The sequence below is a fragment of the Chelonia mydas genome, chromosome 1 (assembly GCF_015237465.2).
Source record: "Chelonia mydas isolate rCheMyd1 chromosome 1, rCheMyd1.pri.v2, whole genome shotgun sequence".
NCBI lineage: Eukaryota > Metazoa > Chordata > Testudines > Cheloniidae > Chelonia > Chelonia mydas.
In genome coordinates, this window is record NC_057849.1 from 289,599,444 (window position 1) to 289,624,092 (window position 24,649).

Consider the following 24,649-nt stretch of genomic DNA (forward strand, 5'->3'; position numbering starts at 1 on the left):
TTTACATACTCCAAATTGGGGAAAGTCCTAGTTGCTTACTGCCTATTGCTTTAATTGTATCTTTAATACAGTAACTCCACCTCCTGCTTTGTCCACTGCTTGCAGGAAGAGCAGCCCATTGCACCTAGCTGGTGGGGGCTTGGAACCAGGGTGGACCGGCAGCCCCCCTATCAGCTCCCCATTCCCCTAAGTTCCCTGTATGGCAGACGCCCAGCAGGCTATCAATTGCTGGCAGTTTAGCTGTCCCTGCCCCCATGCCATATGCTGCTCCTGCCCTCTGCCTTGGAGCTGCTCCCCGAGCCTCCTGCTTGCTGGGGGGTGGGGGGGGAAGAAGAGGGGCTAATGTCAGGGTGTCCTCCTCCCTCCTGCTCCTGCACCCCGCTTACCCCATCTTCCATAGAGCCGGGGGGGCACACGACAGGGCTTAGGATGGAGGGAGCTTCCTGGCAGTAGCTGCCATCTCAGCTTGCTGAGTAACTTAAAAAGGCAGTGTACTTAAGAGTGGTGTCAGCGTACTTAAAGGAGCAATGCGCGTCTCTCTCTCACACAAAGGGTGTGTGTCTCTGTCTGCCATGCTGTCTCCCCTCCCTCCATCCCTGCTGCCTTGTAGAGTGTGAGGCTACATTACCAACAATGAGTTAACCCTTGAGGGCTCAGCTGATTGCTAGTTCATCATTTAGCAGTAAGGCATCCCTTGGGAAATATCCCACCCTCTGACTTCATAGAGTCATAGAATATCAGGGTTGGAAGGGACCTCAGGACGTCATCTAGTCCAACCCCCTGCTCAAAGCAGGACCAATCCTCAATTTTTGCCCCACATCCCTAAATGGTCCCCTCAAGGATTGAGCTCACAACCCTGGGTTTAGCAGGCCAATGCTCAAACCACTGAGCTATCCCTCCCCCTCACCACCTCAACCAAGCTTCACAATCATCATTGCTGTGTACCAGTATTAAATTGTTTGTTTAAAACTTACACTGTGTGTGTGTGTGTGTATATATATATATATACACACACAATATAGTCTTTTGTCTGGTGAAAAAACTTTACCTGGAACCTAACCCCCACTATTTACATTAATTCTTATGGGGAAATTGGATTCTCTTAACATCGTTTCGCTTAAAGTCGCATTTTTCAGGAACATAACTACAATGTTAAGTGAGGAGTTACTGTATATCCCTGAACAATAAATAAATAGCATGTTTATGTACATTCATATTTTCAAATATTGACTAAAGATGTTTTATCCTAGACTTCTCATTGCATGACCAATTTAAATAAGCAAATGCCAAAAAATCAGAGTTAACATGAAAGTAGAAACCTTAATTTTTACATATGCTGATATTTTGGGGGCTGATTCTCTTTTCATGTACACAAATGTGACTATTGGCAAGATCTACACCAGTCTGAATTAGGTCTTTTTATTATAACTTCCCAGTCTCAATGCTGTGGAACTATAGATTTAGGTCATGGCTCTGTATTCCATGACATCCCCAACTCCCATTGATTTCAAAGGTCATTTTGGTAGTACTAGATGTAGCAGCATTCCCTTAACCTGCTAAGTATTTTTGTTTGCTTGCCAGTTTCACTTAAGTGTGTGTGTGTGTGTGTGTGTGTGTGTGTGTGTGTGTGTGTATGGTTTTCAGGAGGAAAAAAGCAACTGAAAAGAAAGGAAAGAGAAAGAGGCAAAAATATAAACAAACTTTATTCCTGTGAGGTTCTAGGAGGTACAGGTACATTTGTTACAGAATAAGCCCCTAATCTAGCAAATTACTATTTGCAAGCATGATTTTCACACTAAGCCATTTTTGCTGTAACTGGTCCAGAAAGCATGTTAATTATCCTAATCTTTTTTCAGAGTAGCAGCCGTGTTAGTCTGTATTCGCAAAAAGAAAAGGAGTACTTGTGGCACCTTAGAGACTAACAAATTTATTTGAACATAAGCTTTCACGAGCTACAGCTCACTTCATCGGATGCATTCAGTGGAAAATACAGTGGGGAGATTTATATACACAGAGAACATGAAACAATGGGTGTTACCATACACACTGTAAGGAGAGTGATCACTTAAGATGAGCTAATACCAGCAGGAGAGCCGGGGGGTGGGGCGGAGAGAGAAAACCTTTTGTAGTGATAATCAAGGTGGGCTATTTCCAGCAGTTGACAAGAACGTCTGAGGAACAGTGGGGGGTGGGGGGGGGAAATAAACATGGGGAAATAGTTCTACTTTGTGTAATGACCCATCCACTCCCAGTCTGTATTCAAGCCTAAGTTAATTGTATCTAGTTTGCAAATTAATTCCAATTCAGCAGTCTCTCATTGGAGTCTGTTTTTGAAGTTTTTTTGTTGAAGAATTGTCACTTTTAGGTCTCTAATCGAGTGACCAGAGAGATTGAAGTGTTCTCCGACTGGTTTTTGAATGTTATAATTCTTGACGTCGGATTTGTGTCCATTTATTCTTTTATGTAGAGACTGTCCAGTTTGACCAACGTACATGGCAGAGGGGCATTGCTGGCACATGATGGCATATATCACATTGGTGGATGTGCAGGTGAACGAGCCTCTGATAGTGTGGCTGATGTGATTAGGCCCTATGATGGTATCCCCTGAATAGATATGTGGACACAGTTGACAACGGGCTTTGTTGCATGGATAGGTTCCTGGGTTAGTGGTTCTGTTGTGTGGTGTGTGGTTGCTGGTGAGTATTTGCTTCAGGTTGGGGGGCTGACTGTAAGCAAGGACTGGCCTGGCTCCCAAGATCTGTGGGAGGGATGGGTCATCCTTCAGGATAGCTTGTAGATTCTTGATGATGCATTGGAGAGGTTTTAGTTGGGGGCTGAAGATGATGGCTAGTGGCGTTCTGTTATTTTCTTTGTTGGGCCTGTCCTGTAGTAGGTGACTTCTGGGTACTCTTCTGGCTCTGTCAATCTGTTTTTTCACTTCAGCAGGTGGGTTGTGTAGTTGTAAGAATGCTTGATAGAGATCTTGTAGGTGTTTGTCTCTGTCTGAGGGGTTGGAGCAAATGCGGTTGTATCATAGAGCTTGGCTGTAGACAATGGATTGTGTGGTGTGATCTGGGTGAAAGCTGGAGGCATGTAGGTAGGAATAGCGGTCAGTAGGTTTCCGGTATAGGGTGGTGTTTATGTGACCATCGCTTATTAGCACCATAGTGTCCAGGAAGTGGATCTCTTGTGTGGACTGGTCCAGGCTGAGGTTGATGGTGGGATGGAAATTGTTGAAATCATGGTGGAATTCCTCAAGGGTTTCTTTTCCATGGGTCCAGATGATGAAGATGTCATCAATGTAGCGCAAGTAGAGTAAGGGTATTAGGGGATGAGTGCTGAGGAAGCGTTGTTCTAAGTCAGCCACAAAAATGTTGGCATACTGTGGGGCCGTGCGGGTACCCATAGCAGTGCTGCTGATTTGAAGGTATACATTGTCCCCAAATGTGAAATAGTTGTGGGTTAGGACAATGTCACAAAGTTCAGTCACCAGGTTTGCCGTGACATTATCGGGGATACTGATGGCGTGTAGTCCATCTTTGTGTGGAATGTTGGTGTAGAGGGCTTCTCCATCCATAGTGGCCAGGATTGTGTAGTTGTAAGAATGCTTGATAGAGCATTTGCTCCAACCCCTCAGACAGAGACAAACACCTACAAGATCTCTATCAAGCATTCTTACAACTACAATACCCACCTGCTGAAGTGAAGAAACAGATTGATAGAGCCAGAAGAGTACCCAGAAGTCACCTACTACAGGACAGGCCCAACAAAGAAAATAACAAGAACACCACTAGCCATCACCTTCAGCCCCCAACTAAAACCTCTCCAACGCATCATCAAGGATCTACAACCTATCCTGAAGGACAACCCATCACTCTCACAGATCTTGGGAGCCAGGCCAGTCCTTGCTTACAGACAGCCCCCCAACCTGAAGCAAATACTCACCAGCAACCACACACCACACAACAGAACCATGAACCCAGGAACCTATCCATGCAACAAAGCCCGTTGTCAACTGTGTCCACATATCTATTCAGGGGACCATATCTATTCCCCCCCCCGCCCCGGCTGTTCCTCAGACGTTCTTGTCAACTGCTGGAAATGGCCCACCTTGATTATCACTACAAAAGGTTTTCTCTCTCCGCCCCACCCCCCAGCTCTCCTGCTGATATTAGCTCATCTTAAGTGATCACTCTCCTTACAGTGTGTATGGTAACACCCATTGTTTCATGTTCTCTGTGTATATAAATCTCCCCACTGTATTTTCCACTGCATGCATCGAATGAAGTGAGCTGTAGCTCACGAAAGCTTATGCTCAAATAAATTTGTTAGTCTCTAAGGTGCCACAAGTCCTCATTTTCTTTTTGCTAACCTTTTTTGTACAGGAAAAAGTTGTTATTTTTTAAAATATGTCAGCATTCCAGCTAACTTTTTCTCCACTCAAAATATAAGCAAAAATTTCCAGCCATAGAAATTCTCTGCCCCAAAAGTGAATATTTTGTCAAAGCTACAAAATTAGTAGTAATTGTTTTGTAATTTTAACCATTATAAGTCACTTTAATGGTGAATCAAGATTACATATGTAACAGCTAAACATGAGAAAGTGGCATCAAGGGCTATTCCTGTGTTTTTTTTGATTTTCAAAATGATACTCTACATTTATACTCTGCTTAGAGTTGTAACAATATGTTTATACAAATTGTTGAGATACTTTATGATTAAACAGAGACCAAAACTACTCAAGAAGTAAAATCAAAAGTCTCTCTCCCTGTGCTCTGTTGCTGTAATTGACATCAGCAGAGACACTTGAGCAGGGTGTTCCAGTTTAATTGCAAGGGAGCTGCTGGCAGGATGTTCTCTGACCTTTGGATCCCTTATTAGGGCTGGCCACAACACAGAATTTCCGTTCCATGGAAAATTCTAAACTTTCAACAATAAAAAGTTGCTCATTGGAACAAAATCTTGTGATTTTGAAGTTTCCTGCAGAATGGAGAGGGGGGTTTCCAAATTTTTTGGTTTTGAAAAATTGAAGTGACATTCCATTTAGACTTCTTCAAAAAAAAAATTGATGAGACTCCCCAAGCTTCCCAGAGGTCTGGCTGCCCACCTGGTGGGCTATGCAGCAGCTGGGAGCCTGTAAACCCTGACTATCCCAGCTTGAGCCTGTGCTGCTGGGCTTCCAGCTGCATAGCAGGGAGTGTGGAAGCCCTGAGAGCCCTAGTGCTCATAGGGCTTCCAGGGTCACAGCTCAGAGGCAGCGTGCCGAGCAGAAGAGCTTTCGGAAAACTTGCCTAGATCCACCGGACAATCCAGTAAAACTGATACAGTCCCGGAAAAGATTTCAACAAATCAACATTTTCTGACAGAAAAACATTCAGTCAAAATGTCTGACTGGCTTTCTCTTTCATCCCTCTCTGCCTTGGTCTCTTGACATCTGAACACACTATAAAGCTTATCTATCTGTCTAATCTTTTGGGGAAGGGACAATTGTGCTGCCAGTATGGATTTGTGTTTATTTTCAGCTTGGTCATTTTTTCCTAAAGGGGGTAAGTGAAATTATTGGATCTGCAATTAATAAGAATTATATGTATTTTAAATTGTCAGATGCGCCTCTATCCTAGGGAAGACCCTTTTCATTTTTAAGAAATCAAAGTAGATAAATAATGTCAGTGCAAGATATTAGGGTGAAACACTATGACTCCATATCAAGTGTCTTCCCTTTTTATTCCTCCTGACAACAGCAAAAGCTTTAACAAAGGAGTGTTTGCACATACACTAATCCAAACTCCTAATTAAGGTGAGCAAATTATTCTTTTGATGCACCCAATATCCTTGACTCATCAAGGTAACAAGTGGAATGATAAATCAACTCTCAAATTCAAAGTAACTTGGAATAAACGCTAATTAGGACATCTGGCATAAACAATCATTCTTCAAAGGGAACATTTAAACTTGTTATTCACTGCATTCAAAGTACAATAATATATAAAATGAATCATAGAGAGAGGAACTGTACATCTTGCCTCCATGTCTTTATTTAAATTCATGATTTTCCCCACAAGTCACCGGGTGATAATCACAATTTCCCTCCTCATAAAATAGTGGGCCAAACCTTCAGCTGATATAAACTGATGTAGCTCCTTTGAAATGTGGCATATTTGGCTCACTATATTTTGCACACTTCAAACAAACAGTCTCAACCTTACATGAGTTTGTTTTCCTTAATGGTGAGGTCAAGAAAATGGGGTTTTCTTGTAATTTAAAAGTCACGAGTTTGTAAAAGAGATTTAAGATATAGCAAAATGTTTAAATTTTTCCTTCAGAAGAACCCCCAGAGGGTGAATTCTAGAGAAGAAATCTCTGTAAAGTTCTTCCTTATGGAGTTTCCCCACATTGTTCCATTGTGAGGCATAACAGGTGTGGAGTTTAACCTCCCTTGTGGGGCAAGCGGCAGGCTACTCACCCAAACCCATTGCCTTCCAAGAGATATGCAGCAGGGCAGGGCATGTGCTCTGAAGTCCTGTGCCTCTGCACGTGCTCTGGTGTCTGGCATCCTTCTGCCCCACTGCACCCTCCCTAATCCTTGGCAACATGGCTCTATTGAACCTGCACTACCAGGGACATGCCATGTCCACAGCAGCTGCCAGGACTCCTGGGGTGTGCTTTGTGAAAAACCTTCTGCCATGAAGATCTGTGGGGCTACGGATAATGTCCATCTGCCCAGTCCAAGGTCCACCCAGTCTTCTGCTTTCCTAGAGTTAATCCCAGATCTAAGGCTTTCCCTCTGCAACACCCAGCATGATGAGGTGCTACAGGCAATAAAACAGTTCATACTCCAGGACTGGCCACATTGCAAAGAGCAAATGCTAGAGGAGGTTACCCCCTACTACCAGGAGAGTGATTAGCTTCATGTGTGCAAGATGGAATTTTGTTTACAGATAACTGAGCAGCAGTCCCAGCAGATTTAAAAGCTGACATCATGAGACAGATACATGATTCACACCTGAGCCTGAGATGAGCAAGGGATGTATCTACTGGCCAGGCATGGATGCCCAACTGAGAGTGCACATGGAATAGTTTGAGATGAACAATGGAAGGAAACTCTATAGCCTCATTAAATTTCAAACTCAACCCTGAGAAAAAGTCAGAACAGACCTGTTCACTGTTTTTCATATGACAGGAAGTATATGGTTATAGTAGATTATTAGTCCAATTTCTGGAATTGGACTGTCTGGAGGAAACTCAGGCAAGAACTGTGATCCAGAAATGAAGGCACATTTTGCAAGGTATGATATGCCCAACATGCTGTGCTCAGACAACAGGCCACAGTACAATGAGAAGAAATTAAACGATTCAATGACAAATAGGAATTTGAGCGCAAGATGTCTTCTTTTGGGTATTCACAAAACAACAGGTAGGCAGAGTTTTCAATTAAAAGAGCCCAGGGACTGATGGAAAAGGCAAAACAGACAGGAAGGGAGTCACTACATAGCAGTTTTGGACCATTGCAACATATCCTCCCAAAGACCAGATAGTAGTCCAGCACAGAGATTGATGGGCTGGAGAACCAAGACTCACGAGGGATGCTGCAGCCCTACAGAGGAATGACAGACAGTACACAGGATCAGTTAAGAGAACATCAGCACAAACTGCAACAAAGAAACCAAGGACCTGAATCCACTGTGCACAGATGAGCAGGTCTTGATTCAACCAACAAATAGCCACACAAAGCAATGGCAAGAGGCAACCATCCAAGCTTCAGCGGGACACAGGTCATATGTGGCAGCTGCAGACTCAAAACAGCGGTGGAAATTAAACCAAAGATAACTGTGTAGTAGTAGCAGACAGCTGGCACATCTGGACAGATGGACCAGGGCCATGATTAAGATCAGCCTGAGCCATCATCTGGCCTGACGTAGCAAAGTCAGAAGAAACTAAGAATATTAGCAAGAGAGAGGACCAACAGGATGCCAATCAGCAGAATGAAGGCAGCAACTGGGTGGAAGCAAGTCTCCCATCAACAGCAAAAACACAAACAAGAAGTGGGAGACTGCTTTGAAGATCAGCACTCTTGAAGGACTATGTCTCTATGATGGGCTATGTACTAATAACCTGTGACCCCAGCAGGTCAGAAAACATAATAGTAGTTGTTAAAAGGAAAGTGTAATTGTGATGGGTTGCCCCCCACTCCAGGGTGCCACTGATACACTGGGGTCCTACTGAGCCCACCCATTCCACCAGCCTGGGCTCCCTCTCCCTGTCCTGCTGTGCCAAGCCTTCAAGCCTCCACTCACACACTCACAGGTAGGTCCACACCCAGCTGCAAAAGGACACAGACACTGAGATCAGCTCCACGTGGGAAGACTCAGCTCGGGGATTGCCCGGCACTCAAGTGCACATCTCCTCTAGAACCCAAAACTGTACTGTTTTGCACTGTACAGAAATCTATACAGCGTAAGCTCATGAAATCTGCCCCCTCCCTCAATGTGGAGAAATATATGCACAGCTCCCCCCCCCCCAGTTATGAATTGCACAAACTGGGTTTTATAAAACAAAACAAGTTTATGAACTACAAAGGATAGATTTTAAGTGATTATAAGGGATAGCAAACAGATCAAAGCAGATTACTGAGCAAATAAAACAAACAGGCAAACTAAGCTTAATACACTAAAGAAACTGGCTACAAATAGTAATTCCTCACCCTAAATGTTGTTTTAAGCAAGTTATAGAATTTCTTTGTGGACAGACAGCTCTTGCTTGCAGCTTAAAACTCCAGGTATATCCTTCAAGGGCCAGACACCATTTCTAGCCCGGGTTCAGTACTCCCACTGCTTCCCCTTTGTCTTTGTTTCTTAGATTTTTCCAGTGGTTATCCTGGGTGGAGAGTCAATGAAGAATGAACCAAGATTAACTCATTCCCCAGCCTTAAATAGGATTTGCATATGGTGGGAATTCTTTGTTTCCCAGTTTGACCACCAGCCCCTCTTAGTGGAAAAACACTAAAAGTCCAGGATGGTGTCCAGTACCAGATGACATGATCACCTGACCCTGCAGTGTCAAAGCAGCATCCCAGGAAACTTCTCAGGAAGGAGAGAGATTAGCATCTTCAAAGTCCTGTTTTCCTTCCTAATGGCCCATCCAGCCTGATTGTCTACTGTCTGGTAGGTGTTCCCCAGGTGCAAAACTTTAGTAATGGATATATAGTCAATATTCCTAACTTCAGATACAGAAATGATAAATGCATACAAATAAGATAATCATATTCAGTAAATCATAACCTTTCCAATGATATCTCATATGACCCATCTTGCATAAAATACACCTTAGTTATGCTATAGTCAATTATAGCAATATTTCTATGAAGAATATGGATTGTAGCATCACAGTAGCAACCTGCATGAAACTTGGAGGGAAGAGTACAGGTTGCAAGAGGGAAGAATTTGAAGGAAGGATCAGGGGGCCAGTCTTGTGAGCACATGATTGGAATGCTATCTGCAGATGCAGCATCTCTGTAAAAAGTTTTTATAATAAAGAGCCAGTTTCATTTAGAAATCTGAAGTCCTTTCATAGTACTCATCGTGTTATACATGAAACAGTAAGGGCAGTGCTGCAAAGGCATCTCGTACCACTTTCTGCACAGAAAGACCACCCTAACACTAACAGAAGTATCATACCAAATATTTTTAAAACAGAAAGCATTATTCTTCACTTGAAACTCACATGTAATTCACACATCAGTGTTAATGGGAATTGCCCGTGCATATTAAGATCATAAGACCAATAGCCCATCTAGCCCAGTATCTTGTCTCTGACATTGGCCAGTACCAGAGCTTCAGGGGAGTGTACAGAACAGGGCAGTTGGAGGGATCCACCAGTGTGTTCCCCTCTTGGCTTCTGGCAGTCATAGGTTAGGGTTGTCCCTTTAGGATTTGGTATTAAGATAAAGGAATACATCATAAATCACGGGAACTGTTCAGATTAAATTTAAAATGTGCTGTAAAGTAACTATAAAACCAGACAGTCTCTACGCAAAAGAATAAATGGACACAAATCTGACATCAGGAATCATAACATACAAAAACCAGTAGGAGAACACTTCAGCCTCTCTGGTCACTCATTAACAGACTTAAAGGTGGCAGTTTTGCAACAGAAAAACTTCAAAAACAGACTCCAAAGAGAAACTGCTGAACTTGAATTGATTTGCAAACTAGATACCATTAACTCAGACTTGAATAGAGACTGGGAGTGGCTGGGTCATTACACTAATTGAATCTATTTCCCCATGTTAAGCATCCTCACACCTTCTTGTCAACTATCTGAAATGGACCATCTTGATTATCACTACAAAAGTTTTTTTTCTCCTGCTGATCTTAATTAATTAGCCTCCTAGAGTTGGTCTGGCAACTTCCAGCTTTTCATATTTTCTGTATGTGTATATATCCTCTTACTATATGTTCCATTCTATGCATCTGATGAAGTGGGCTGTAGCCCACAAAAGCTTATGCTCAAATAAATTTGTTAGTCTCTAAGGTGCCACAAGTACTCCTGTTCTTTTTGCAGATACAGACTAACACGGTTGCTACTCTGAAACTTTTTAAGCCATACTGGGAGCATCCATAACTGGAGAATTGCTGTTGCTTAACTGAAATCCTTAGATAATTTGATGTTTCTTTCTTTAAATAAGAGGCAGGGTTTTTTAGAGCAACACTGTTCAACAGGAATTCTCATAACTGAAGTCCTTAAAGAAGCATTGGCTTTTGAAATCTGCTAAGTATAATGTATTCTCTTTCTATTCAAATTGTTTACCCACTATCCTCTTACGCTGAATGACATTGTGACTGTAAAAAATTAAGGGCTTGATTCAGCAAAGATCTCCATCCTTCAAAGGGGTTTCTTGATGGCATCCGTAATGTGCTAAGTATGGTATCATCATATAGGAAGACACTGTACCTGCTCCGAAGAGCAATTAAAAAGACAATAAAACAGATAAAGGGTGAGGGACAGGATGACGTATACAGAGGTCTCTTGAGGGAGTCTATTCTTACAAGATATCCTGCCCAATTTGGTAGGCAGGAGATAGTTTAGATTAGTTATGGACAAGTAGATTAACTTTTGGTGCCCATCAAAATACATCCTCTGAATCCTTTGAATTTTTCCCTTATGGAAAAGTGCTATAGAAATACACAGGAATGAAACCAATAGGGTTCTATAGAAGTTACTGTAAAACCTATTTCCTGATAAGTTTTAAATCATCCTGTAGAACTATAGCAAGTATATATTTTTCTGTTAAGTCCTATAGGATGTTTCTAAAATATATATGTCATGGACTGGTCCTTGGCAGAGTGCCCCCTTCAGGAACTACATGGGAAGCACCAGCGTGCAGATCCAATTGCCCCCAAATGCCAGTCTAGCAGGGCTGGTGTTCAACCCTCCGGCCGAGGCCTTTTGGTCCCAGATGAAATGAACAAAACAGTCCACGGTCAGAAAATGAGGTTAAATTAAAGCATAAAGAAAAAGAAAGAAAACCTATAGGTGGTTTCAGTGAGGATATTGGCCACTCTTATTTCAGAGGTCCTTGGAAGTATCACATTCCACTCCAGTGTCCGGGTAAGTCTCAGGTTCTCTCTCCTTAGTCCAGGAAGTCCGTATTTTCCTTTCTTTGAGGACAGGGGCTCTGTTGGCTGTCTGACCTCTGTCTGGGAGCTGGGAAGCTCCACAATTTGTTCCCTTCCCAAGGTTGCTCTGTCTGAGTGAAGTTTTCTCCTTTTAACTCCTCCTCCAGTCCTGGCATGATTTGCAGGAATGGAGGAGTAGGGCCACTGCAGCCCAAAGCAGCTCCTTAATTCTTTCCATGCTGGTCCTTCCATGCTGTATATCCTGTCACAACATAATTTATCATTTTCTATTAAGTTCAATGGGAGTTTCCCTGTGAACTGGTTTAACTCTTTATTAGTAATAAGATGCACAGAAAGCTGCATGCTTTGGAAGAAGTCAGTGAATTAAAATCAGGCCATTATGCCCTAACTCCCATTAACCGGCAAAGAGATCTACACATTTTTGTAATAATGTGTATGGGTTTTCTATAAAATCAGCAAGGTCATTAAAAAAATTGCAGGAACATCTTACAATCTTTGCAGTTAGACTGACCAACCTTTTGGGTACAGCTTCATCAGGACTCTAATCCTGTAAGTACCTACATCTTCAAAAATCTGAGCTAAATGAGTATTACAGAATTAGGGTTCCTGATAAGAGAATTTTTCTAAGAAATAACACATGATATTGTTTAACAATCTTTGCACAGAAAAAAAATATTGTATATTTGGCAATATCCCTCTCTTCCCATTCTTCATCTTTTAATTGTTGATCCCATGGGGTTACTGGCATACTGTGTACCCCAGACCCTGGCAAGTGTCTAGTAGTGTGCTTTGTGCACCATGAGCTCAGAGACAGTTCAGTAGGCACTCCAAGCGCCCTAAGTCAGATATGCTACAATGTTGTTCGGTCCCATTCAGCTTTCCGCAAACTGTCTTCAATGTCACTCTCCTCCCAGGGCCTCCCACACGCCCCCTCTTGAACTTACTCATCAATCAGCATCCCAGCTGTCTAGAACCTTCCCCATCCTGCTGTCCTATTCTGTGCAGAACAGGAGGGAGAAGAGCAGCTGATTCACTCATTGCAGATTTAGCACGCTGCCCTTGATTGATCTTTGATTACCATAGGAGCATAGGCCCACATTAGACGTTGGTAAAATATGGTTTTAAATTGAGTTTGGATGTTAGCATGAAAGATAGGCCCAAAACATGTGACCAAAAACTAATAAGAGCATGAGAAAGAATAGTAATTTGTGTTAAACTTGTAGCAATCCTTGAAATACCAGTGCTATCATATTTAAGGTTTGCTCTGAGATAATAAAAATAAAGAAGACATAGTTAATTGGGTACCACGATGGGAAGGTATCTCCTGATCCTGATCCTGTTGTGAGTATTTGGCCAGTACTTGTAACTGTATTATTACTAGGATATAGAGTATAAGTGTGTAGGCGCTTATATTTGTATTTGGATGTAAACACCACCGAGTGGCCTTTGAATTAATAAAGGAATGCTTTGTGGAAACTGAATCATGGTAAACCTTACCAAACTTGTTAGGGAATTTCTTTCCAATAACTACTCAGCCTATTCAGCACAGTCTGTAACTTTGTCCCCTAACTGCAAGTTGTGCAGGGTAGGGGACATGCCTATCTCAGTGTTTGCACAGTACCTAGCACAATGGCACCTCAATCCTGATTGATGCCTCTGTAATATGGTAATGTGAATATTAAATAAAAATAGAAATTGGCTTGAAAAAAATAAAAAAGAGACATATACAGTAAGTTAGATGAGAAGTTAAGAACTGCCATACTAGAATAGACCTGTGGTCTGTTTAATGCAGTCTCTGACACTGAACAATGACAGACAGTCAGAAGAAGGTATAGTCTCCACCATTCTTATAAAGTCCCTAATTATGACATGGGGAAATTTATCCTGATACTACCTGCTGATCAACATGTGCCCCGAAACATAAGGACTAGTATAAGGACTCGTCCTTAAAAATGATTACTCTAGTTAGTGTTCTGTAACAGCAAATTCTATTTTTATCCATGCACACTTCTAAAAAGTGTACTCAGGGGTAAATCCTGCTCTGTGAGTGTGAAGTACCCAATAGACAGCAAAACCAGTGAGGATTCAGTATATTGGGTGATGAACAGGAGGGAGTGTGTGATAGACTAGACTCACTGCTGATGCTTCCCCTAATGACTAGATGGGGTGTAGCAGCCTCTCCTCCACTGGCACCCTCTGCCGACAGCCGCTTGAGCTCTGTGGTGGTCTACTTCTTCTCATGACTGAGCCCTACGGCCAGGGACATTAGTTTTACCCCTTCCAGGGAAAACAAAAAGTCAAATAAACTAAACTCAAATAAACATAATTCCTCGACCCCTTCTTGGGCTCAGCAGGGTAGCTCTCCTGCTCTTGTGCAGAGCAACACCTACCAGGGCTCCAAATTCAACACTCCTTCTCCCCCTTATGTCAGACAGTTTCCTCACCACTTTTTCCAGTGGACCAGTGGGAGAATCCATGCCCTCCCATTCCTCCAGGTTCCAGTCCAGGGACCCTGTGGCAAACAACTAACATCTGCTCCTTCAGACACCTTGATGCTTCCCTGGACTTCTTCCTATCTTGATTTTCCTTCAGGCCCCGTAACCATGTCTCCTCCCTAAGCTTATTATACTTCTACTTCTCTCTAGGTCTTTCTTCCACATTCTAGCACCAGAGAGGCAGAGAAGACCTCTTATTCTTTCTCTCCTCCAACCTCCTTCTTATCTAGGCTTCCTCCCTTTATGTTCACCGCAGCTCTGCCCACAGCTAAGCTTCATCTGTAGTTGGGCCTGGCATCTGCAGGTGCAATCAGGTGTTCTGGTTGCTGTCTGTCTCCAGTTATCTCTTTCATTACCTGTATGGGGGGTACAAACCCCATCACAGAGTGTAAGAAGGGGATACAATGCAGACACCTTGCATCCCCCACATGGTTCTGTGGATCTCTGACCACACCAGTAGGGGCGTTTTGTGGGTCTGGGCAAGATGTGGGAGGGTGGATGGGGACCTGGCTATTATATTCACAAATTCCTTGTGGCAGAGGTGATGGCTGCAGTTACCACAGAGGTTATTGTACACACTGAAGCATGGCCTTGATATTCTAGAGGAGGATTCTTTTCTGCATAGGGCATCCCTGTGCCAAGACTGTTTACTCAGGCTTGGCACAGGTAAGAAGATGTGGTACTCAACTATTTTCTGTTTTGACAAGGAAAAAATGTTCTTCCTCCTGAATATTAAAACAATAGTTACTGTTTCTTACAACTTTCATCAAATGCTTAGCTAACCAGAGTTAGCTCTAATTGCTTTGCAGGATGTGTTGGCTTTTGCCACATATCACATAACAGTGAAGTTCATGTGCATCTTATTTACTCAAATTATCAATTCTATGGTTCTTTGAATGGCAATTTTTTTGCACTAATGCAATTGCATTTGCTGAGTAATTTCTCATATTACAACAAATGTACAGTGAAAGTAATATTTGTTAAACAAGACCAACCTGCAGTCTTTTAGCACTGGTACAGATCACTTGAGCAATGTCTAATAAAATCTGGCATGATTTTCAAAGTAGGCTAAATAGAATTTTATATAACCTGACCTCTGTTGATTTCTATTCATTTCCTAGTGGGAATTCTTAAAAGAAAGCTCTGATGACGGCAGTAATGCAGTCACTTGTATTGAAAAAAACCCACCCAAAACCACCTTGAGTTTGATTTGCGGCTAGTCAACAGGATACATGCTTGTAATAGTTCTATATAACAAATTAATGTGTCTTCATAAACCATGTGTAAGCTCTGTGGCCTGATGCCTCTTTGGTTGTGTAGAGGGTGGAGTTTTGCTGAAGTTTTTTCCAGCGGTTTGCTGCTGATGTATAAATAAAGTCAAAGGCACTCAGAATAGCAGATGAGTACCTTTTTACTGTTAACAATCCCAAGTAAATCAAATTCTAAGGGTACTTGTGACAAATTTCAATATTAAAAAAGAAATATAGATCCCAATTCACACTGTTCTTAAACACATAAGTAATCCCAGTTAAATCAGTGGGAATACTAATGTGCTTAATTGAAGGCACATGATTAAGTACCTCAGTCAGTGAATCAGGACCTAATTGTTTAGACTGATTTACCTTCCTTGATACACACCACAGTTGTGTCTACTTATTTTACAACAAGTTGAATCTATGTCATTTTGTCTGGCAAAGTTGTTAAATCATTGGAGTTTGGGGGTGGAACTAATTTCTTTGCAGCCCAGATGAAACAACAGATGGAATTTTGGATATAAAAATAAAATTGAACACAGACACAGAAATTCAGGAAAAGGAAGAAAGTTATTTAGTAAAGGGCACTCAAATAGTACACACTCCAAAACATGACCCTGTAAACCAGATGCTGTAATCATCTCCTATAGCTCTCTCCCAGACTCCCTTTCAGACTGATAGATTTAGGGGGCTTAATTTGTTCCATTTTTGTTGAAGATTTTGTTTACTTTTGACAGGGATCACCTATGATTTCAGAGCCCCAGTTGTATGACTTACAATATGTTATATTCCTATCACATGGCAGCGATTACTATTCACTCCCTCTAGCGACTATTGTTACACAAATCACCCCAAAGAATGTAGGGAGGAGTTGGGCCTACATATCCTGTTATGTTGAAGTCTGTATCATGAGTTGGAGCCTTGCTGAAATAAGAGTGGATAAAAAACAGCAAGAAGTCATTTTAACTATAAAATGTGTTACAGAAACTTGTTTTTGAAAGAAAGTACAGAATGGGGTCAAATAAATGATGTAAACTATATTTGTTTAAAAGACCTACCGATTGTGGCATTTCAAGGCTCATAGTGAAGCCATAGAATTGTCTTAAGAAAAGGAGTACTTGTGGCACCTTAGAGACTAACAAATTTATTTGAGCATAAGCTTTCATGAGCTACAGCTCACTTCATCGGATGCAACAGACTCCAACGACAATTGTCTTAGTAATAGACTAAGATTTTGTTAAAATGAAAGGGGGAAGTGCATATGTGGAACCACCCGATATTTATTCTGATTGGTGCATTTTGATACAACAAAGTTACCACCGCTTTTGAACATGTTTTTCAGGGGAGCTGCTGGGCAGCTTATTTTGGAATCATTACACTACATGTTGTTAGTAGCAGGGATCATTAGCCAGTATCACTATCCTGGCACCATCTGGAACCCAGAGATTCATTACTGGAGTCTCTTTTTCCTGATCCTAAAAGATGTTCTAAACCAACTAGACAAGGAGAGGGAACCAGACAACACCAGGTCAGTTCCAGGATCAGGGAGAGGGGAAAGGTGGTTTAAAACCTTTGCTTCCTCTACTCTTCTCTTCACCAAACAATTAAGCCTTTAAATTTTAGTCCTTTTCACTTCCTACAAGTGCCTGTGGAGTGGAATTTAATAGGATAGTAACAATGGGAGGAGATCAAGGCAGAAGCCGAACTTGGAAGTAGAAAGAGAACCACAGAGGAGTGAAGACATAAGTGAAACTATGGTAAGAACTACAACATGAGGGAGGATGTAGAGGGGAGTCTAAAATAGGGCTTTCACAATATAATGAAGGTTGCAGCCTTACCAATGGTGCCTTGACCATGGTCCTGTAATATAGTTGTAGAGATTTAAAAAAAAAAAAGAAACAGCTGTTAATGCTATGAATAGCATCTTGTTCAGGCCTTTATTTTTGATAGCACATGAATAGAATAATGAATTCTGAGCACAGTAGAACAGCATATTAAATTTATATATATATATATATTTAGGTTTGTAGTTTTTAAGACAAATATATATTTTGGCAACAGAACTGACAAATATATGTGTACATATAAACATAAAATTTGTCAGGTCTGTTGTCAAACATATATTTGTCTTAAAAATTACAAAAATAAATGTCGCCCTATTTTTATTAATTATACTTCTCTTCTTGTAAAGACAATTGCATACTAACCTCTGTAAAGCGCAATAAAATTGTAATATCAAACTATATATGCCAAGTGAAAATATAAACCCTGGAAGGATGACAATGTAATTATTTCTTATTGACTTGCTGGGATTTTAAAATTAGCACATTATTTTGGAATGCCGTTCTTAGAGAGAGTTACAGAAACATATTGTCATTCTCTTGTATATTGTTGGCTAGAAAATGATTGTAGAAAGTTAGTTAATGGTGACAGATACCAGAATTTTCAAATGACTTCTTGACAAAACATAAAAAGTAACAGGAGATAGTGTAGGGTAATATCTAAAGCAAAAAAAAACCCACATTATTTTGTATTCAATAAAATATAGTTCAATATTGAAACAATATTCAGAAAAAGAATAGCAGTTACCCCTCAAAAATGTGTATTGGATATTTAAGTAATTTTTGCACTATGACTTTTTCAAGAAGTAATCCCTTTCAACAAGTAATCCCTTCAACTCTTTTATGAGTGTTTTGGATAGTTTGTGTGGAAGGTGCTCTACAAAGTAATGGCCTGATGTGGAAAGGTGCTGATCAGGCCCTTTAGTGTCCATCTACACTGCAATTAAACACCCTTGGCTGGTCCATGTCAGCTGACTTTGACTTGTGGGGCTTGGGCTATGAGTCTGTTTAATTGTGGTGTAGACATTTGGCCTTGGGCTGAAGCCCAAGCTCTTGGACTTTCCCACCTTGCAGGTCCCCAAAGCCTAGGTTCTGGCCCAAGACTGAGCATCTACACTGCAATTCAACAGCCCCGCGAACTTGAGTCAGCTGACATGGGCCAGCCATGGGTGTTTAATTGCAGAGGGTGTGTTCCAACTTCAGGGGATCACGCTCCTCAGCGTCCCCGGCAAAGCCTATGCCAGCGTAACAAGCTGTGGGAGGGAGGGGGGAGGTGCGGGAGTGCAGCACACTCAGGAGAGGAGGTGGGGAAGAGGTGTCGCCAGGGCTGGGATTTGGGGAAAGAGTCCAATAGGGGCAGGGAGGGGGAGTTGGGGTGGGGACTTTGGGGAAGGGGTTGGAATGGGGGCAGGGCAGGGGTGGAGTCAAGGTGGGGGCAGGGGGTCTGTTACCATTCTGCCTTAGACATCAGGTGATCAGGCTGAGGCCGCAGGATCGTTAGGGGAGGAGATGATGGAGCACACCAAGTAACTGAGTTTTAAAGCTTTATTAATAAAATAATAAAATGACAGTGGAGAGTGCTGGGGATTCCATTCCCCACGTCACTCAAAGGAAGGAAGAAAGCGTTAGTGCCCCAAGCCCTAACCCACTTTCATACTCACACCTGTACTACCCGAGGCTGGCCAAGGCTGGGTGTAATGTAAGAAGAAGAGGGAGAGGGGTGGACGGGAGTTCTTGTCCTGTGCACGGGTCGTCCAGGGTCTGCTGTTGATCTCTGATTTGCCTCAGCTCCCAGGAGGGTTTTTAAGTCCCTGGGGTCTCTTGGGGGCATCTCCTTCCGGGACCTTTGTTCCCCAAGCTCTGTGTACCAGTTCAGACTGGCCGCCCGTGGCTTCCTCAGCTTTCCCAAAACAGACCAGCTTCAGGGCCGTGAGATGCTTGTTTTTCTCTCGTTGACCTTGTTGTCTCACTCCTTTTCGTGGCCCCTGCAATTTTGTTAAACAACTCTCCTTTCTCACGGCTGGTCAGGAGGTGGAGGTGTGGACTCCCCCCCTTCTGTCTTGGCAGGTATCAGAGTGTGCGCGATGGCCTTGGGCTGGAGTCAGCTCCTTATCTTCGGGTTCATCTGGAACATCAAGTTAAACCATTCTTTTCTCCTTTCCTCCCCCTTCGGCCTTTCACCACCTGTAAAGAAACCTTTCATTCTGCATTCATACCTTTAACCCTTCCCGAAATTCTTTCCAAAACATACAACAGCATTAGCAATATATGAGGCTGGTGTTTACCCAGGGGACCCCCTGTGGGGGGGGGGGGGAAGCCATATTGTGACACCGGTGCCAGGAGAAGTTGGTGCCTATCTGTGGAACAATGGACCAGCTCTTTGCTCTCTCCAGATATTCGAGGGGTCATGGAAGTTTGCTAATCGAATCAACCTTTGTTTTGTAGACCTGGAGTAAGCATATGACCACGTTCCCTGAGATGTCTTGTGGAAGTCCTGCAGGAGCATGAAGTTCCGGTGCCACTTTTGTGTGCTATCTGGTCCCTCTATTCTCAGAGTGAGAGTTGTATTCATATTCTTGGCATTATGTCGAGTTCATTCAAGGTGGGCATTGGACTCCACCCAGAGTGTGTCTTGTCCCCTCTCCTGTTTGTGATTTTCATGGACAGGATATCAAGGCACAGCTGAGCTTTTGGAGTGCATCCGGTATGGGGACTCAGACATGGGATCACTGCTGTTTGCGGATGATGTTGTCCTTCTTTCTTCTTCAGACTGCAATCTCCAATGTGCACTCAAACATTTTGCTGCTCAGTGTGAAGCACTTGGGATGAGAATCAGCACCTCCACATAGGAGGTCACGGTCCTCTCCCAGAAGAAAATGGACAGCTCTCTCTATGTGAGGGGGGAACAGCTACCCTTTGTGGAAGAGTTCAAGTTTCTAGAGGTCTTGCTCATGAGTGATCAACTGGGTGACTGGTGCGGCAGCAGCAGGTATGCGGGTGCTGTACCAATCCATGGTGGTGAAGCGGGAGCTGAGTTCTTGGACGAAGCTCTCGGTTTACATGTCAGTCTACATCCGCATCCTCACCTATGGTCATGAACTTTGGGTAATGACTGAAAGGACGAGATTGTAGGTAAAAGCAGTGGAAATGAGGTTTCTCTGCAGGGTGGCTTGGTTTATTCTCTGAGTATCTAAGGATCTTGTATCTAGGGGTATCTAGGAGTATCTAGGGGTCTCCGCAGGGTGGCTGGGCTTATTCTCCAAGTATCTAGGGGTCTTGCTCATGAGTGATGGCAAACGTGAGATCATCTGGCGGATTGGTGCAGCGGCAGCAGGTATGTGGGTGCTGTACCAATCCATGGTGATGAAGCGGGAGCTGAGTTCTTGGACGAAGCTCTCGGTTTACATGTCAGTCTACATCCCCATCCTCACCTGTGGTCATGAACTTTGGGTGATGACTGAAAGGACGAGATTGGGGGTACAAGCAGTGGAAATGAGGTTTCTCCGCAGGGTGGAAGGACTTATTTCTGAGATAGGGTGAGAGCTCAGCTGTATGGGAGAGCCTCGGAGTAGAGCTGCTACTCCTCCAGATTGAGAGGAGCAAGTTGAGGTGGTTTGGGCACCTGATAAGGATGCCCCCTGGGAGGCTTCCGTTGGAACTCTACTGGGCATGTCCCGCTGGTAGGAGGCCCCAAAGCCAACCCAGGGTAGGCTGGAAGGATTATGTCTCACAGCTTGCCTGGGAATGCTGGGGAAAACCCCAGGAGGAGCTGGAACCTGTTGCAAAGGAAAGGAAGGTCTGGTCCTCCCTACTCCCCATGATGCCACCACGACTCTCACCAGGAAAAGCAGCATAAAGGAAAAAGAAGAAAGACGAAGATGATGACATAGATTTAGTTGCAAGGTAAATTGTCACCCTGCTGTTTTTAGAGTATTATGGACATAGTTTTATAGTGTGCCTGAGCAATATTCTCTCTGATTTTTCAGAGGGATGAATAAATCATCATTTCATGTGAATGATAGAGCTTTTTACTGAGAAAGCATGAGCATAAGTTGGGGTGGGTGGTGATGATGGGGACGTATTATCAGCCCATTGTGTCCCTTCAACTGTTTACCAACTATAACGCCTCCTACTTGCTTGGAAAGAACCCATATAGTTCTTTAGGTGCTTAGCTTCCATATAAAACTGCTAGGGTACAGAGTCAGGGGCTTTGTTTCGGAGCAAAGATTGACAGTGCAGGAGGTTTGATCAGTCTCCTCAAGTTCTGCATTAATCTCTGTGGGTCAGATATATCTTAAGGGCTCCATGCTGAGGCCTCCCTGGGGTCAGGACTTAGCCCCGAGTTTCATTTGATTTTCATATGAATTCTGGAAAGATTGCAATTCTGCACTGACAAGTTATATGAAAAATCCAGGCCTTTAGTGTAAGAGGGAGAGAGATTGTATTGCTTTTTCTGGTAGCACACTACCAGCAAAAAAACCATGTAAAGTTGGTGTCACAGGGCAACTGGTCCCTGTAAACAGAGAAGGTCCAGTGCCCCTGTGTCGGAGCAGGTGTGCCCAGCTGAGCCATTTAAAGTGGGCATGGCTACACCTGGGGATATAAAGGCCTGTAAGATGGGAGGAAGCGGAAGAGGGAAGAGTGACTGGAACAGGCTGTGCTTGGGGAAATGAATCATAAAGGAATGAAGCTAACTCCTGTGGTGGGTCCCTGGAGCAAGAGGCCAGATGCTCAGGAAGGTTGTCCTGGAGTTGGTGTTCCAGAGGAGCTACAGAGCTGGCTGGGACGAGAGCTGTAACAAAGCATTTTAGTGCCTGGAAAGAGCAATCATATTTGTGCCCCCTAGAGGCAACGTGAGGGGGAGCACATAGCCCTCCCCACAATTTCTGCCTCCCATTTGTTAGGATATAGATATTCAGGCCTGTCTGTAAAGGCCTAGACTCTAAGAATTTAGGTATATTCTTATCACTTAGCTAGTTCTAGAAGTATAAAAGAAAGAATCAAAATCACTGTCTGCTGGTGTAAGGGCCTTCTCTTACTGTGACAGTCTGAGGCCCTGTTCTTAGGCTAAGGCCTTTGGCTAAGCAGCAGAGGCATCCATAAGCTGGGAAGCGAACGGTCACATCCTCACATTCCAAACTAGTCACACTGAAAGAAGGTGTTATTGGGCTGTTAGGAATACAGTCCTGTCCTGATAACACCTATCGCCTCCAGAGAAAGGGAAGTGCCTAGCAAATGTAAAGGGAAACTTAGTTTGATAGCATCCTGTCTGGCAAGAACTCACTTATCTATATCTGGGATGTGAAATCCTCATTTCTGTGTTCTATCACTTAGCTAGTTCTAGAAGTATAAAAGAAAGAATCAAAATCACTGTCTGCTGGTGTAAGGGCCTTCTCTTACTGTGACAGTCTGAGGCCCTGTTCTTAGGCTAAGGCCTTTGGCTAAGCAGCAGAGGCATCCATAAGCTGGGAAGCGAACGGTCACATCCTCACATTCCAAACTAGTCACACTGAAAGAAGGTGTTATTGGGCTGTTAGGAATACAGTCCTGTCCTGATAACACCTATCGCCTCCAGAGAAAGGGAAGTGCCTAGCAAATGTAAAGGGAAACTTAGTTTGATAGCATCCTGTCTGGCAAGAACTCACTTATCTATATCTGGGATGTGAAATCCTCATTTCTGTGTTGTTCTATCACTGTAGTCCCCATTTCCCTATTGTTTGTCTGTATAATCTCTGTCTGGTTCTGTGATTGTTTCTGTCTGCTGCATAATTAATTTTGCTGGGTGTAAACTAATTAAGGTGGTGGGATATAATTGGTTAAATAATCATGTTACAATCATGTTAGGATTGGTTAGTTAAATTTCAGGAAAAATGATTGGTTAAGGTATAGCTAAGCAGAACTCATGTTTTACTATATAGTCTGCAGTCAATCAGGAAGTAAGGGGGGGAAATGGGAACAGGTGTTGGATCATATTAAAGAAATTCTGTATTAAAATCACAAATGAGTTTGATTCCCCATAGTTTAAATTCCAGGGTATTACTAATTAAGAGGTCTCTTGGTTTTTGGTACTGTTTCTCTCCCTCTCTGTGTGAAACTTGCAAGCTGCTAATTGTGTTAGTACATTCTAAGACAGAGTCTGTTCTCAAAGCAATTCTTTGTAACAACAACTGCTCACACAGAGAGAGACTCAAAGCAATACTCTGTAACAACAGAAACAGCACCCAGAGACTCCCCGCCCTTTTGTTGTATTCATCTCGCTTTGTTAACAACTGTGATTAAAATAGAGATAGAGGATGGATGTGGATGGATGCTTGTTGTGGATAATAACTGAATGATCAGGGAGATGCCAGTCTAAGAATCCAGTGTCCATTGGCTGAAGAAGGCGTCAAGTGGAAATAACCAGAGGACCCCCGGAGGGCAGACTGGAATCCACCCAACAGCCTCAAGGATGGGAGAACCAAAGAACAAGATAACATCTGGCAGCACAGAGCCGTCAGGAATGTGTCATCTGGCATAGGAATAAATTCCTATAAAAATGGACTCTAGAAAGTGAGAACTTTGGGGTCTGATTCTGCAAATCAACTTCCAGGAGCATCAGATGAGCATCTGACAAGGCCCTGCTCCCTCCTCGTGTCCAGGCCACCTGGCCAGTGGCTTGGCATGAGCAACTCTAAGGCTGGTAACTATGATAACAACCTTGCAGAACCTGTGTGTGTGTGTGTATGAATGAATGTGTGAATAAATATGAAATTGAATGGAATGTTAAGGCTATAACTAACTGCTTACTATGATTCTTTCTGTATTCTCAATAAATGTGGCATTTTGCCTTTTCCCCTTTAATAAGATCCTGCTGGTTTTTATTTTATTGGTATAACACAGGGAATGGGGGTGGGGAAATTGGAATCATGTTTTGCTTGTGGGGGGGAATGGGAACAGGGACACAGGTAAGGCTCTGTGGTGTCAGAGCTGGGAAGGGGGACACTAAGGAAGGAAACTGGAATCATGCTTCCTGGAAGTTCACCCCAATAAACATTGAATTGTTTGCACCTTTGGACTTCGGGTATTGTTGCTCTCTGTTCATGCGAGAAGGACCAGGGAAGTAAGCGTGTGAAGGAATAAGCCTCCTAACATCATTTAGCACAGAGGTTATCAAACTGTGGAACACGCCTCCCTAGGGGGATGTACCTCACAGTTTGAAAATCGTCTCCTCCCGCCAGGGGCCAGCAGATTGGAAGCTGGTGGGAGCTGCTTGGCCCGCTCGGGCTCCTGGCTCTCTGTGCTGTAGGATCCAGGGTGCTGGTTGGCTGCTCAGCAGCCCTCCCCACCCTGCTCCCCAAGCCGGCTGCCTCTTCATGGCCCATTGCTCCCCAGGCAGGGCAGGCGGCACAGCTCCAAGCTATGCTCCTGACATGCTCTCGCCTCTG